The sequence below is a fragment of the Pelodiscus sinensis genome, chromosome 12, assembly GCF_052426305.1.
Source record: "Pelodiscus sinensis isolate ZL-2025 chromosome 12, ASM5242630v1, whole genome shotgun sequence".
Taxonomy (NCBI): Eukaryota; Metazoa; Chordata; order Testudines; family Trionychidae; genus Pelodiscus; species Pelodiscus sinensis.
Genome location: NC_143063.1, coordinates 49097605 through 49108762, shown reverse-complemented (window position 1 = coordinate 49108762; position 11158 = coordinate 49097605). Strand labels below are relative to the sequence as shown.

Below are 11158 nucleotides of genomic sequence, written 5' to 3'. Positions count from 1 at the left end.
TTCTACTCTAAGGTTGTAGATCTGTTTTGATATCTAGTTGCAGGAAAGGCCCCCTTCCCCATGGTTTTGTACACAAAATGCTTGCTTACAACCAGGAACCTGGCACTAAAGATGTTGAAAATGATCTCAATCAGTATCTTTAAAACAAAATTAATATTCTGAGATGACTCCAGAAATTGGACATAGATAGGGTCATTTTGTTAGGCAAAGATGTTGAAGGGACACTGTCACCTTGAAAATCATATTTGTCTGAATATTTAGTAACTTGAAACTTCTGAGATTACTATAACTGAAGATTGTGGGTTAAATAGTTTTCTCTGTTTTTAGTCAGCTTGATACAGTTTTGTATATAGTCAAATTAATTGTTTCCCATGATCTTCCTTTTCTGGGGAAAAAAATGGAGTAATCAACTGGGGGAGTACAGCCCTTGTGCACTGTAAAAAGTTTTAAAAATGTAATTGGCATAATTTGTGTTCAATAAGGAACTAGATTTTTTTTGTCATTAGTTAATTTAAGATAATAAATTGATTCTGTCCCTTTAAAATTGGAGAGGAGTAACAAAATAATGGTGTACAGTGGGAAACTTTGGAATGGTCATGGTGGAATACTGTACAAATGTATAATTGCTGCAGAAAAACTGAAATATGATCCATGTTTGATCCCTTTCCATGTCTGAATAGAGAAATTCTTAAGCATATTGTTTGATATGCTAATGAAACATCAGTGTTGAAGTGGTATGACCTGTTTTGTTCTGTGGGAAGGATTCAGTCAGTGGTAGAGCTTTCTGTAGCATAGTTTGTATTTTTGTGTGGGAGGTTTTGTGAAACTTTACCTATTTAGGGCCATGCAGATGCTGATTACTTTTAGTAGTGAATGATGTAGGAGGTCTAGGAATTTAAATACTGGCTGCATTGCTATATTAGTGGTGCTGCAGGTGTGTTGTGTTTTTACAAATCACTCAAGTGCTTTTGTTCTGTTCTGAGGCACTTTTTAAAAATCTAAATGGTTGTTCTCATTTTCATCTTATTATCTAAATGTGATCCAAATCATTAACTGAATTTTTGCTGTGTCCAAATGGATTTGAGTTTTTGGTGTCAGTGAAGTTAGAAATATTCAGTTGTGAATCTCAAACTCAGTATTCATATGCTTGTATTTTCCACTTATGCACCTCTTTCTATTTTCATAATATTATAATTATGTATGTTTTGTGTTTTTACTTTGAGGGGTTGTTGGTATGTTGGCTGTGTTTGAGAGGATTGGTGAGAAGGAAATACAAAATGCAGTTGTTACGGTGCTGGCCTTTGTGCAATTTTTCTCTTTCCTATATATTTTGTAGCACCTAGGGATGTTTGATATCTGGTAATTGAATAGTTGTGTAACTGCATGAAATCTGCAATCCGTGTGCTCCTGGTTCACGCTGCTGCCTCTATCCGCTGTCCTCACAGACTGGCTGCCTGCCACCCTGCAGGGTGTGGTGTGGGGTGGAAGCAGCCCCTGTCCATGGCGGGGCGGGGGGGGGGCAGTCTGAGCTCCAGTTGCCACAGTCAGTGGTAGCAGCCCCTGGTCATGGGGGTCCGAGCTCCCAATGGACAGAGGCTGTGCCACATTTCCTGGAGCAACCTCTGTCCATGGCAAGCTTAGAGGCAGCTAGTGGGGTTGGGGTGGAGAAATGCGAGTACTCAACAAGATTAATTTATAAGCCTAGGCTTATTGGTTAATCGTTTAGTCAGCTACTCATTGACATCCCTTATGCTGTCAGGTATTCTCTTACAGCCTAAGGTACTTCCTTATGCTGTTCCATACAGCAAGCAAATGTTTCTCTGGGTCAGTGTAGACTAGTCCTGTTGACCATACTGCATCAGCATTTGCTCCCTCAGTATACCAAATGGACTACTTACAATCGGTGGTGATGAATTTAACTGTGTAATTATAAAATGAATGAAAAATGACATTTTGTCTGTCAATATGTTGAGAAAAAGGGTACTAAGAATATTTTTTCTGTGTTTACTCCATTTTGATTCCTTTAAGGCTTGGCAATTTTCAGATGAAGGCTCAAAAACATAGGATTTTTGTCTCTTTATATCATTATGGCATAGCAATAATTTACATATGTAAGTGTTGTAATAGGATGGTTTGAGACTGCTAGGTTTTACTGACCACTAATTTACATTTTGATGCTTCCATTGAAATGTTACATGAATTTCTTTAAAGCCACGGAATAACTGAAGAAAATTAGAAAAAGATCCATGTTCAGCGTTACTGTATTTATTTAAAATTGCATTTACATCATATGTGTATTCTCAAGGGTATAAAAATAAAATTTATTTTAGGAATGGGGGGTTCCTCTTATTCTGCTTGTTCAATAAAAAATAAAAGTTCTAATGACTATGGAATTTTTTTTAAAGAAGGTGTAAAAGTCAAAGGACTTTGATTCTGGGGATGTCTTTTGTAACATTCTCAGCTGATAGCTCTCTGTTTAAGAGCATTTCCCTCTCTCCTGTGCAAACAAGTTGAATTTCAGGTATACCATGATGTACTGCAGTATACGATTATAACTGTCCTTTGGTGCTGCAATACTGTGGTGATAGATTGTTTTAAAAGTGCTTGACAGGTACCAATACATCCCAGAAAAGCAAATCCAATATGTTTTGAAATAGTTAGGTGGTAATTATTCTAATTTTATATTTATTGGCTGCTTTATTTCTTCATTTTATTTAGTTGGTGAGAATGCAGTAAAGGCAGCTTGAATGTAATGCTCATATATGGTAGCAGCAATAGCTATTACACCTGTTGTATGAGATTAAGGAGAGAGATTAATGTTTTCCTAGTAAAGGTTGGGTTTACTGTTTATAATAAAACTTGATTTTTTTTTTTTTTACTTTGGCTCTAATTTCACTTAGTTTAAAAAAATCTGTTAGAAATTTTACAGGGGCAAGTTTATATGTTGCTTTTAAATATGTTCTTATACTATAAACCTGAGCATGGGCATGCCATTTCTCTATTTGGAACTACACACCTCTTAAGGCAGGCAAATTTGGCCCGCCAAGCCATTTGATCCAGCCCACGGCCCCCCTGCCTTGCCCCCACCCTTAGGCCAGTTGAGATCCAGGGTTGGGGGAGTGTGTGTAGTCATTCACTGTTCAAAGCAGCTGGTGTCTCCTTTCCCTCTCCAGGGGTGTGTGGCACCCAGAGGGAACTACCAGCCATTTTGAACAGCAAATGACTGCACGCACTCCCCCACCCCCAGGTCTTGACTGGCCTAGGGGTGGGGTAGCGCACAAAGTTTCCTCCACCTGACAGGGGTGCATGGTGCCTAGAGAGAACTACCCCTTTCCCCGGAGGCCCTGCCCTTTTGGGGCAGAGCTGGCCAAGGGCCACATATCAAAAGTCCTGAAGTGTCTCCCCTGCAAAAATTACTTGACCTTAACAAAGGGGTGGGCAAGTATTATACTTGTGTGCCATTGGTGCAGGGTAGTGAGAAATCTTGTGCTTGAATTACTCTATCACCGGCATACAGTGTACAAAGTAGATTTATACAGCCGTGGCTTATTAAAAACCCCTTAATCTGAATTTTCTATTTTACTTTGCAATATGCAGTAGGTTACAAGGATGGAAATCAGTTCATGCCAGAGGTCAGAGTTTATGCTGTTTAACTTTAACAGTACCTTGCATTTTTTTTATTTTTATAAAGTTTCTAGAGAAAATAACATCACTTTCAAGTATCTTCCCTTGTGAAATTAAGACAATTGCAATCTTAATTTCAGGTTATTGAAGCCTATTGCCTGGTAATATATCAATTCATCTTGTAGGCCTTACTATCAGAGATTGAACCTTCCTGGTTTGGCACCCTTCGAACCTGATAGCCAGCTCCTAACTACCAACCCCCCTGCTGCTGGCTCAGCTGCACTCTTGGCTTCGGCTGGGCTCTGAGTCTCTGGTTCTGCTGCCACTGGACTCCTAGTTGGCCCCCCACTTCCAGCTGCCAGGGTTCTCAGGTCCAGCAACATCCATGGTCCTTTTGGACTATGGATGCTGCTTGGACCACTGTGTCCCAGATTAGAGATGCTCAGTCTGTAGTTGGGACCCAGTTTTAAGTGGTGTCCACTTTTAAGACATACAGTGAATCTTTACAAACAAACAAAAGAAATAGTCACTTGAATGCTAATAGAATAGGGAAGCCCATCTAAAACACTCTGCTCAAGCATGTTCCTTTAGTTTCTGCAGCTTCCACTGCCTGAATGAGCTGTCTCCAAATTTCCTCAAGTTTTACCCTGCAAGTAGGATGCTAATCCCATAAAAGATCCTGACCTCTTAACTGATAAGTGCTGCTTCATTTATTTGAGCAAAATATTTTTAAAGACGGTGTTAAGTTTTGTGGCTCCAAGAGTTACAGTTCTCTCTCTCTCTCAGAATATTTTGCTTTGATCTGATGGCTTTCAAGATTGATTTCCCATCATTGAGATCCATTAAGACTGCTACAGTGGCACCATCAGACTGTTTTCTTTTTTCCTGAGTGCTTGGGATGCTTGTGTCTGTTTGTATTTTTTTAAATAACTAAGATGAGTAATTTGTGAAGGAGAGAAAAAATTCAGTCATTGGTATCAGGATCTTCTGTTTATAAGAATCTTGTAAATCTCTGATTTCCTGTCTCTTCTGTTCTCTGAAATTTCCTAGAGATTTAGGAAAGGGTGAGGGCAAGCTATCCAGCAGTCCCAAAAGTGGAGATGCTTGGAAATTTACAAAAAGTTCAGCTACAGGTTAGGGATGTTAAAGACTAGTATTTGCTTATTGGATAGTCTGACCAGTCGATTTCTCTGCCCCCCCCCCCCCTTGCTGCTTTATATGAGAGGCAGCAAAGCGGGAGGAGGGGGTACCTTGAAGTGGCAGTGCTGCCTAAGGCTGGGGACACTTGTACATTTCAAAACAAGCACCTGTGTGCAGCCCGGAGGCAGCAAGACTTCTGGCTGGCCCCAAGAGTTCGCATTCCTCCTTTGAAATGTACAAGAGCCCCATCAGCAGGAATGCAGAAGTGCCTATCGACTAGTCAAGTAGTCAATGGAAATTCCATTGACTAGTCGATTAATCACATTTTAACATCCCTACTACAGGTTGAACCTCTAAAATCTGGGACTCTTTGGTCTGGTAACATCTGTGGACCACAAGTATTGTTGGACCAGTGAGCCCTAGCTGGCCAGGTTCAGAAGCATAGCCAAAGCTACAGTGGACCCAGCATGGTAGAGAATACAGCCATGGCCAGGCTTGATGGGAAGGAGTGAAGCCCCAGCCAGGGCTGAGGTAGCAAGGCTGGCAGTGGCTGAGTGGGGCTGGCACAGTGGGGAGCTCAGCCTTGGTCAGAGTGGGAAGCACAGCCTCATTCCCAGCTGGCAAATTGCAGGAGCGCATGTATAAGAGCCCCAGTGGTGCTCTTGTACATTTCAAAAGGAAGGCCAGCAGGGAGTGCAGGGCCAGCAGGGGACTGAGTCCCTGCAATGCATGAGCCTTTGAAATGTACAAGAGTCCCAGCAGTGCTCTTGTACATTTCAAAAGCAGAATTGCAGCAGAATCAGTGTGAGCCGAGACTTCTTCAGTCCCCGCTCGCACCGTTTCCCACTGTGCCTCTACCTCCTCTGCCCCCCACAAAGACAGTGCTGCAGGGAACCAGCTCCTGCTCCCCCCTTTGCTTCCTCTCTTTGATGAGACCACACTCTTCTCTCTTTCATACTCTTACAGGTTTCCATATTGGGCTCTGTATGTGACACTTTTCTATTTCATCATGTGTCCTTCCATATTTTTCAAATATAAGTTGCTGATATTCTTTCTAATGAGGTTAGCAAGTTGAATTTTTAGTGTGATAATTCTTTGAGCGCCTATAAGGAGCTTTGTCCAGCACATATAACAAAATAGATTGGGAAGAGCCAGCCAGTATATGCTGTCAGTTGAGAAGGTCTCTGGACTCATTTAGTCACTATATTCCCTCTCTGTTTTTGATGCTATCGCTGATTCACAAGCTCTCACGAATAGGAAACACTGGCCCAGGCTTTTGTTTGTTCTCACAGCTTTGATAATATTCGAGTACAAACTCTAAACAATTTTCCTTAGAAAAATGGATCAGTTTCTGCTTAGTCATGGTCTGTCTTTATAAGTTCATGTGACCAAGTCTGTAATTGTTGTACTTGGTGAACTAACAAGTGTGAGCAGAGGCCAAAAGTACAGTGAGTTTAGGTTTAGAATTTAACAGATGCTGTCCCATGTAAATGAACTGTGCAAGTAGTCCTTTATGGCATGGATGAGCAAGGGCTCAGAGTGAATTAGTGTTAGAAATAAGAGTTGGTTATTTTCTAGGTCAGAGTTGAAGTCACTGTCAGGGTAATGATATGAAGCATATTACTGTCTGCATTGTCCCTGCAGTACGGATGTATGTAAGTTCTCAGTTTGCAATACTGCCCTTGACATTCATGTGTTGAATTATCTTCCAGAAGTCTATAGGCAGGCTTTCTCCTTATTTTAAGGAAGCCAAACTGTATTCATTCAGTATTTTAAAAATAAGACCTACTCTTCATATCAAATCAGTAGCTTACCTGTCTTTAAATGTAGTGATATTTGGTTTACTAATAATGCAATATTTGATGACATTGAAATTAACTAAATGAATTCTGCATTTAAACTTTCTTGAGATCAGGCCTGTGCAAGGCTGCTGCTTTTTTATATTGGTTAAAAACAGTTTTCTAGTTACTGTCTCCTTGGAAGGAGAGTGGGGTTTATAAATGGAAGTTATCCCAATATGGAGTGGAGAAAACTGACCTTTTCACCAGGGTTGACAGTTTCCTGGGAAAAACTAGTTTAGGACAAGGCACTGGCAAATACTGGTGTAAACCCAGTTGATACTGGGAAAAATAATGCTTATTAGAATAACCTAATTAAAATTATTGAAAAATATTTAGTAATTTGATAATAGTTTTGTATGTAAAATATTGAAAAATGAAATGAATCATGACACAATTTCCTTCAGAAAATACTGAAGCAAATGTATATAGACATTCTTATCAGTATTATATTATGTCTGTTTGTATTATGCCTAGAGTTCTCTCTGGGCTGGGCAGCTGCTTAATAAGCCCTGAGCTGCTCAGGGTTGCGGTGCATGGAGCTGCCATGGTTGAGAGGAGCAAGCATGTAGCTCTCCTAGCCTTGGCATTTCTGCAGCAGCTTCCTGCCTCCTTCTGAATCCTTCACCCCCAGCCACAGCCTTCATTCCTGCATGTGAAACCTCTGTGCCAGCCCTGAGCTCCCTCCAGTATCCTGAACCCTTTGGCCCCACCACAGATTGTCAATGTGCAGAATGAATTTTGTTATGAGCATCAATATGGAAGTGATGTCATCATCTCAATATTAGCCCACATAACAAAATTAATTCTGCACATGGACATAACAAATTGGAGGGAACACTGATTATGCTTCCTGCTGTTTTACTTGTCTGTACAACTGTAAATCAGTCTCCAAATCTATTGCCTTATGTAACCACAATTTGAATATGTAACTAAAACTAAATGCAACGTGATGTGCATTAATGAAGCAGGTTTTAAAATAGTGCCTGGTGCTAGGTGGGCAGGAGCTAGGTGGGCAGGCAGCCCAGCTCAGTTCCAGCTTGTGCTGGGTCCAGGAGCTCAGCCCCCACCCTGGACAGGGGCTGCTGCCTCTGTATCAGAGGCAGCAGTGTGAGGTGACAAGCCGCCAGTCCCTAAGGGGAGCTGGTTTTTAAACTGTCTCGCCTTGCAGACCAGCTCCCACTTGGCACCCCACACTGATATGGAGGCAGCAGCACAGAGTGGCAGAGGGCTCTTTAAGAGTGGAGCCGGAGTGCACTGGCTACTGGCCCCACCCCTGGGGACTATAGAATAGTCGAGTAACCAAAAAGAATTCATGAGGCTAATCAACTATTCAATTAACCGATGTTTAACATCCCTAGTAAAAACCACTTCTGGTAAATATCTGCCATCCCTGCTTTGCTTCCCACCTGATTTAAGAATGGGAATGCTTCTCTTTTCATTTAGACTGCGTTTGACTTACTCCATAAATAGAAAGTGTTAAGGGGCCTCTTGTTTGTGGTGCTTTTCAGACTTTGGAGCCAGGTTGTTAAGCTTCTGTAAGGAGCTGTCATGGGACATTTTATATGCATGTAAGTAATGGAAACAAGAACTCTGAAGGTGTGCCACATTTTTTATAGTGTTGACTGACTTTTTCCAGTATAATCTTATTTAGAAACTAATCTAAATAGTTTTTCATTTAGAGCATCATGAGGCTGTAAAATACTTATCATTAATCATAACTGGTATGTAGATTTGTTTTAAATGGAGTACTTACTACGTATGGGGCAGAGGGGAAGAGATCATTACCCTTTTAAGAAATTAACCACAAATTGTCCCTACATATGATTTGACATTCTATGGAACAGGAGTTTGAAAAGTTAGTAATTTTGAAAATACATTGTATTGAAGAGATTACACTGGAATTTATGATGAGTACAGCTGTTCAGAAAATATTGATTTTTCTGCTGTATGTTTTTTACTGGTAAAACTATGAAATTAGGTATGTGGAAACTTGCATTATTGAATGTAAGATGTTTATATGTTTAATCTAACAAATTACACATGAATAATTTCCAAGTAGCATAATGAGCCCTAATATGAAGTGCAATTAACTGGTCAGTTCAAAGCAACAAGAAGTCTGTCACACTTATGCCCTAATGCCAGACAAAGGTTTGGTCTACACATATAAGTTGCACCAGTAAGAACTTCAGTGTGGACAGGCACCAAATATTAGCAAATACAGTAGACTTCCGATAATCCGGAACCTATGGGACCTAGGTGGTGCCGGATTATCAGATATGCCGGACTATCAGGAGGTACTATAAAATGGTTATATATATATATATATATATATATATATATATATATATATATATATATATATATATATATATATATATATATATATACACTGTATACATTATATACTGTATATAAAGTGTTCTTAATCCTTTTTATTGTACATACTGTATACAGTATACTGTAATGTTTTAGTTTTTTTAAGCCTTTTTTACCCTTTTTGCTCAGTTCAGCTGCTGCCGCTGTTACCTTGTGACTCATTTTTTGCCGAAGCTCACTCACTAGGCTCTTGCCATTTTGATGCTGGACTATCAGGCATGCTGGACTATTGGATGCCGGACTATTGGAGTTTTACTGTAGATGATTTTTACAAGTATGCCCTAAAGCAGCAGTGGGCACTCATTTTTGATGGGAGATGCCACTCCAAGAATTTGGAAAGTGGTCAAGAGCCTCACTCTTCCATATTAATGGAGGGAGTGCAGGGTCTGGGATGGATGTTGGGTGCAGAAGGGAACTTGCAATAAGGGATTGGGGTGCAGGGGAAGGTGGGGTCTGGGAGGGAGGGAATTTAGGTGAAGGAGGCACTTACGACCTGTGTTAGGGGACTACAGTGTAGAGGTTTGGGTTGTGACATGCAGCAGGGGACTTGGGTGCAGGAGGAGGTGGATGGGTTTAGATTGTGACCTAGGGAAGGAGGGATTGTGACTTGGGGCAGGAGATGGGGGTTGCAGGGATTTGGGTTGTGACCTGGGGTAGGAGATTGGGGTGCAGGATCTGGGAGGGGATATGGGGATAGGAGAGGAACAGAGAGTTTGGGTTATATGGGGGAGGAGGTTAAAGGGTTGGGGTGCCAGAAGCAGACTCTGGCTCTGAGACTTACCTGCTTGACTCCCAGCCAGCAGCCTTCTCAGACTCCCTGCCTGCCCTGTTCCTGCACTGGCTGCAGGGGCCATGTGGTTTTTGAACAGCTATGAGCCTGGGGAGGGAAGTGCTTCCCTAGCTGTTTGCTGACAACAAGCAGCTCCCATTGGCTGGAAACTAGCCAGTAGGATTGTGTTGGGGGTGGGCGCAGTGTGTGAAGTGACTCCTACCTTTCTCCAGACTCACAGCTGTTCCGAGACCTGCAGCAGCTTCTCTCAGCAGCGTGCCCAGGAGAAGGGAGGCAGAACAGGCAGGGAGTCTGCTGAGTCTCCCCTCTGCATCCACAGGCCAGATCCAGCACCTTATTGGGACGGCTCCGGCCCACGGAGATTATTTTGCCCAGGCCTGCCCTAAAGGTAAATTCATTCAGGCTTTTTTAAGATCAAGATAGACGCAAATTAGAGGCAAAAAGCCTTTATGGAGAGTGTTCTTGTTTGTCAAGGGGATGACAGCTGTGGCAATATCAATATCACATGGAGAGAAACTGTCTCTCAAGTACTCTTTACAGGATCCAGTGTAGTACCCATCTCCACATGGCAACCAATAGATGGTCACTACAGATTGTGGAGTAGTCATCTACTCATAAAAAGGTGCATGGTTTAGTAAGTGGACTGCTGCATTCTGCTCCTGCTTCAGTTTTCAAAGGGACTGTACAGTTGTAGCCTTGTGCAGGGTGTACTGTAGTGAAGACAAATGTGTGGTTAAGAGTAGCAAGGTCTGTGTCTGAGTGAAAAGATGGTTGCAGATGAGAGATTCATCCTGGTCACTGCTGTGTTAAGGCAGTCTGAAAACAGTCCGAGTAACCTTGGTTGCTGAGCGTTCCTGTTCTATTTGCAGTATTCTTTGGCTAATTCCTGCACGCTGCCATTTCTTTTTTTTTTCCAGATTGAACTTGAGGCAGCTTGTCCCCATCCATAATGCTTCTCAACTTGACATTGAGGAAAGTGCTTAACCCTATTGTCTGGGTTGGAGAAGATGGATATAAAGCTGGGTGCCTTTACATTGTCATACCGCTAACTCTCTGCAAAGCTCTGTAGACATCTTGACTAGGAACTCTTGGGGATTGTAGGGTGGTTGTCCACAGCTATCCATTTTTATCTGAGAAAAGAAAAAAGTTCCAAGAACAGCCCCTTCTGCTCCTGCTAGTGTCTTGAGGCCAGTGAATAACACCTTTTGATCAGTAATGTGAGAAAGCTGGTGGGTATAAAAACCTAGAGACAGATTTTCAAATCCATCTAGTGCAGGGCTGGGGAACCTAAGGCCCAGGGACTGGATGCAATCCGCAGATTGCCTGGATCTAGTCCCTGAGGTTCAGGGCTCCTCCCCAGTATTGGAAAGCACATGCTGGTGCTCCA

General features: G+C 41.8%; 1 protein-coding gene across 6 annotated transcripts in view; it reads left to right on the top strand.

The window, feature by feature from the left end:
- Positions 1 to 11158, top strand: part of ANKRD11 (ankyrin repeat domain 11) — a 248048-nt gene that overhangs the window by 1928 nt on the left and 234962 nt on the right. Inside the window, exon 2 of one of the 6 annotated variants that reach the window (XM_075939840.2) lies at positions 9984 to 10159. The exons of the other annotated variants lie outside the window; for them this stretch is intronic. The gene's annotated coding sequence lies outside the window, so the exon portion shown is untranslated. The remainder of the gene's footprint in view (positions 1 to 9983; positions 10160 to 11158) is intronic. 6 annotated transcript variants of the gene reach the window in all.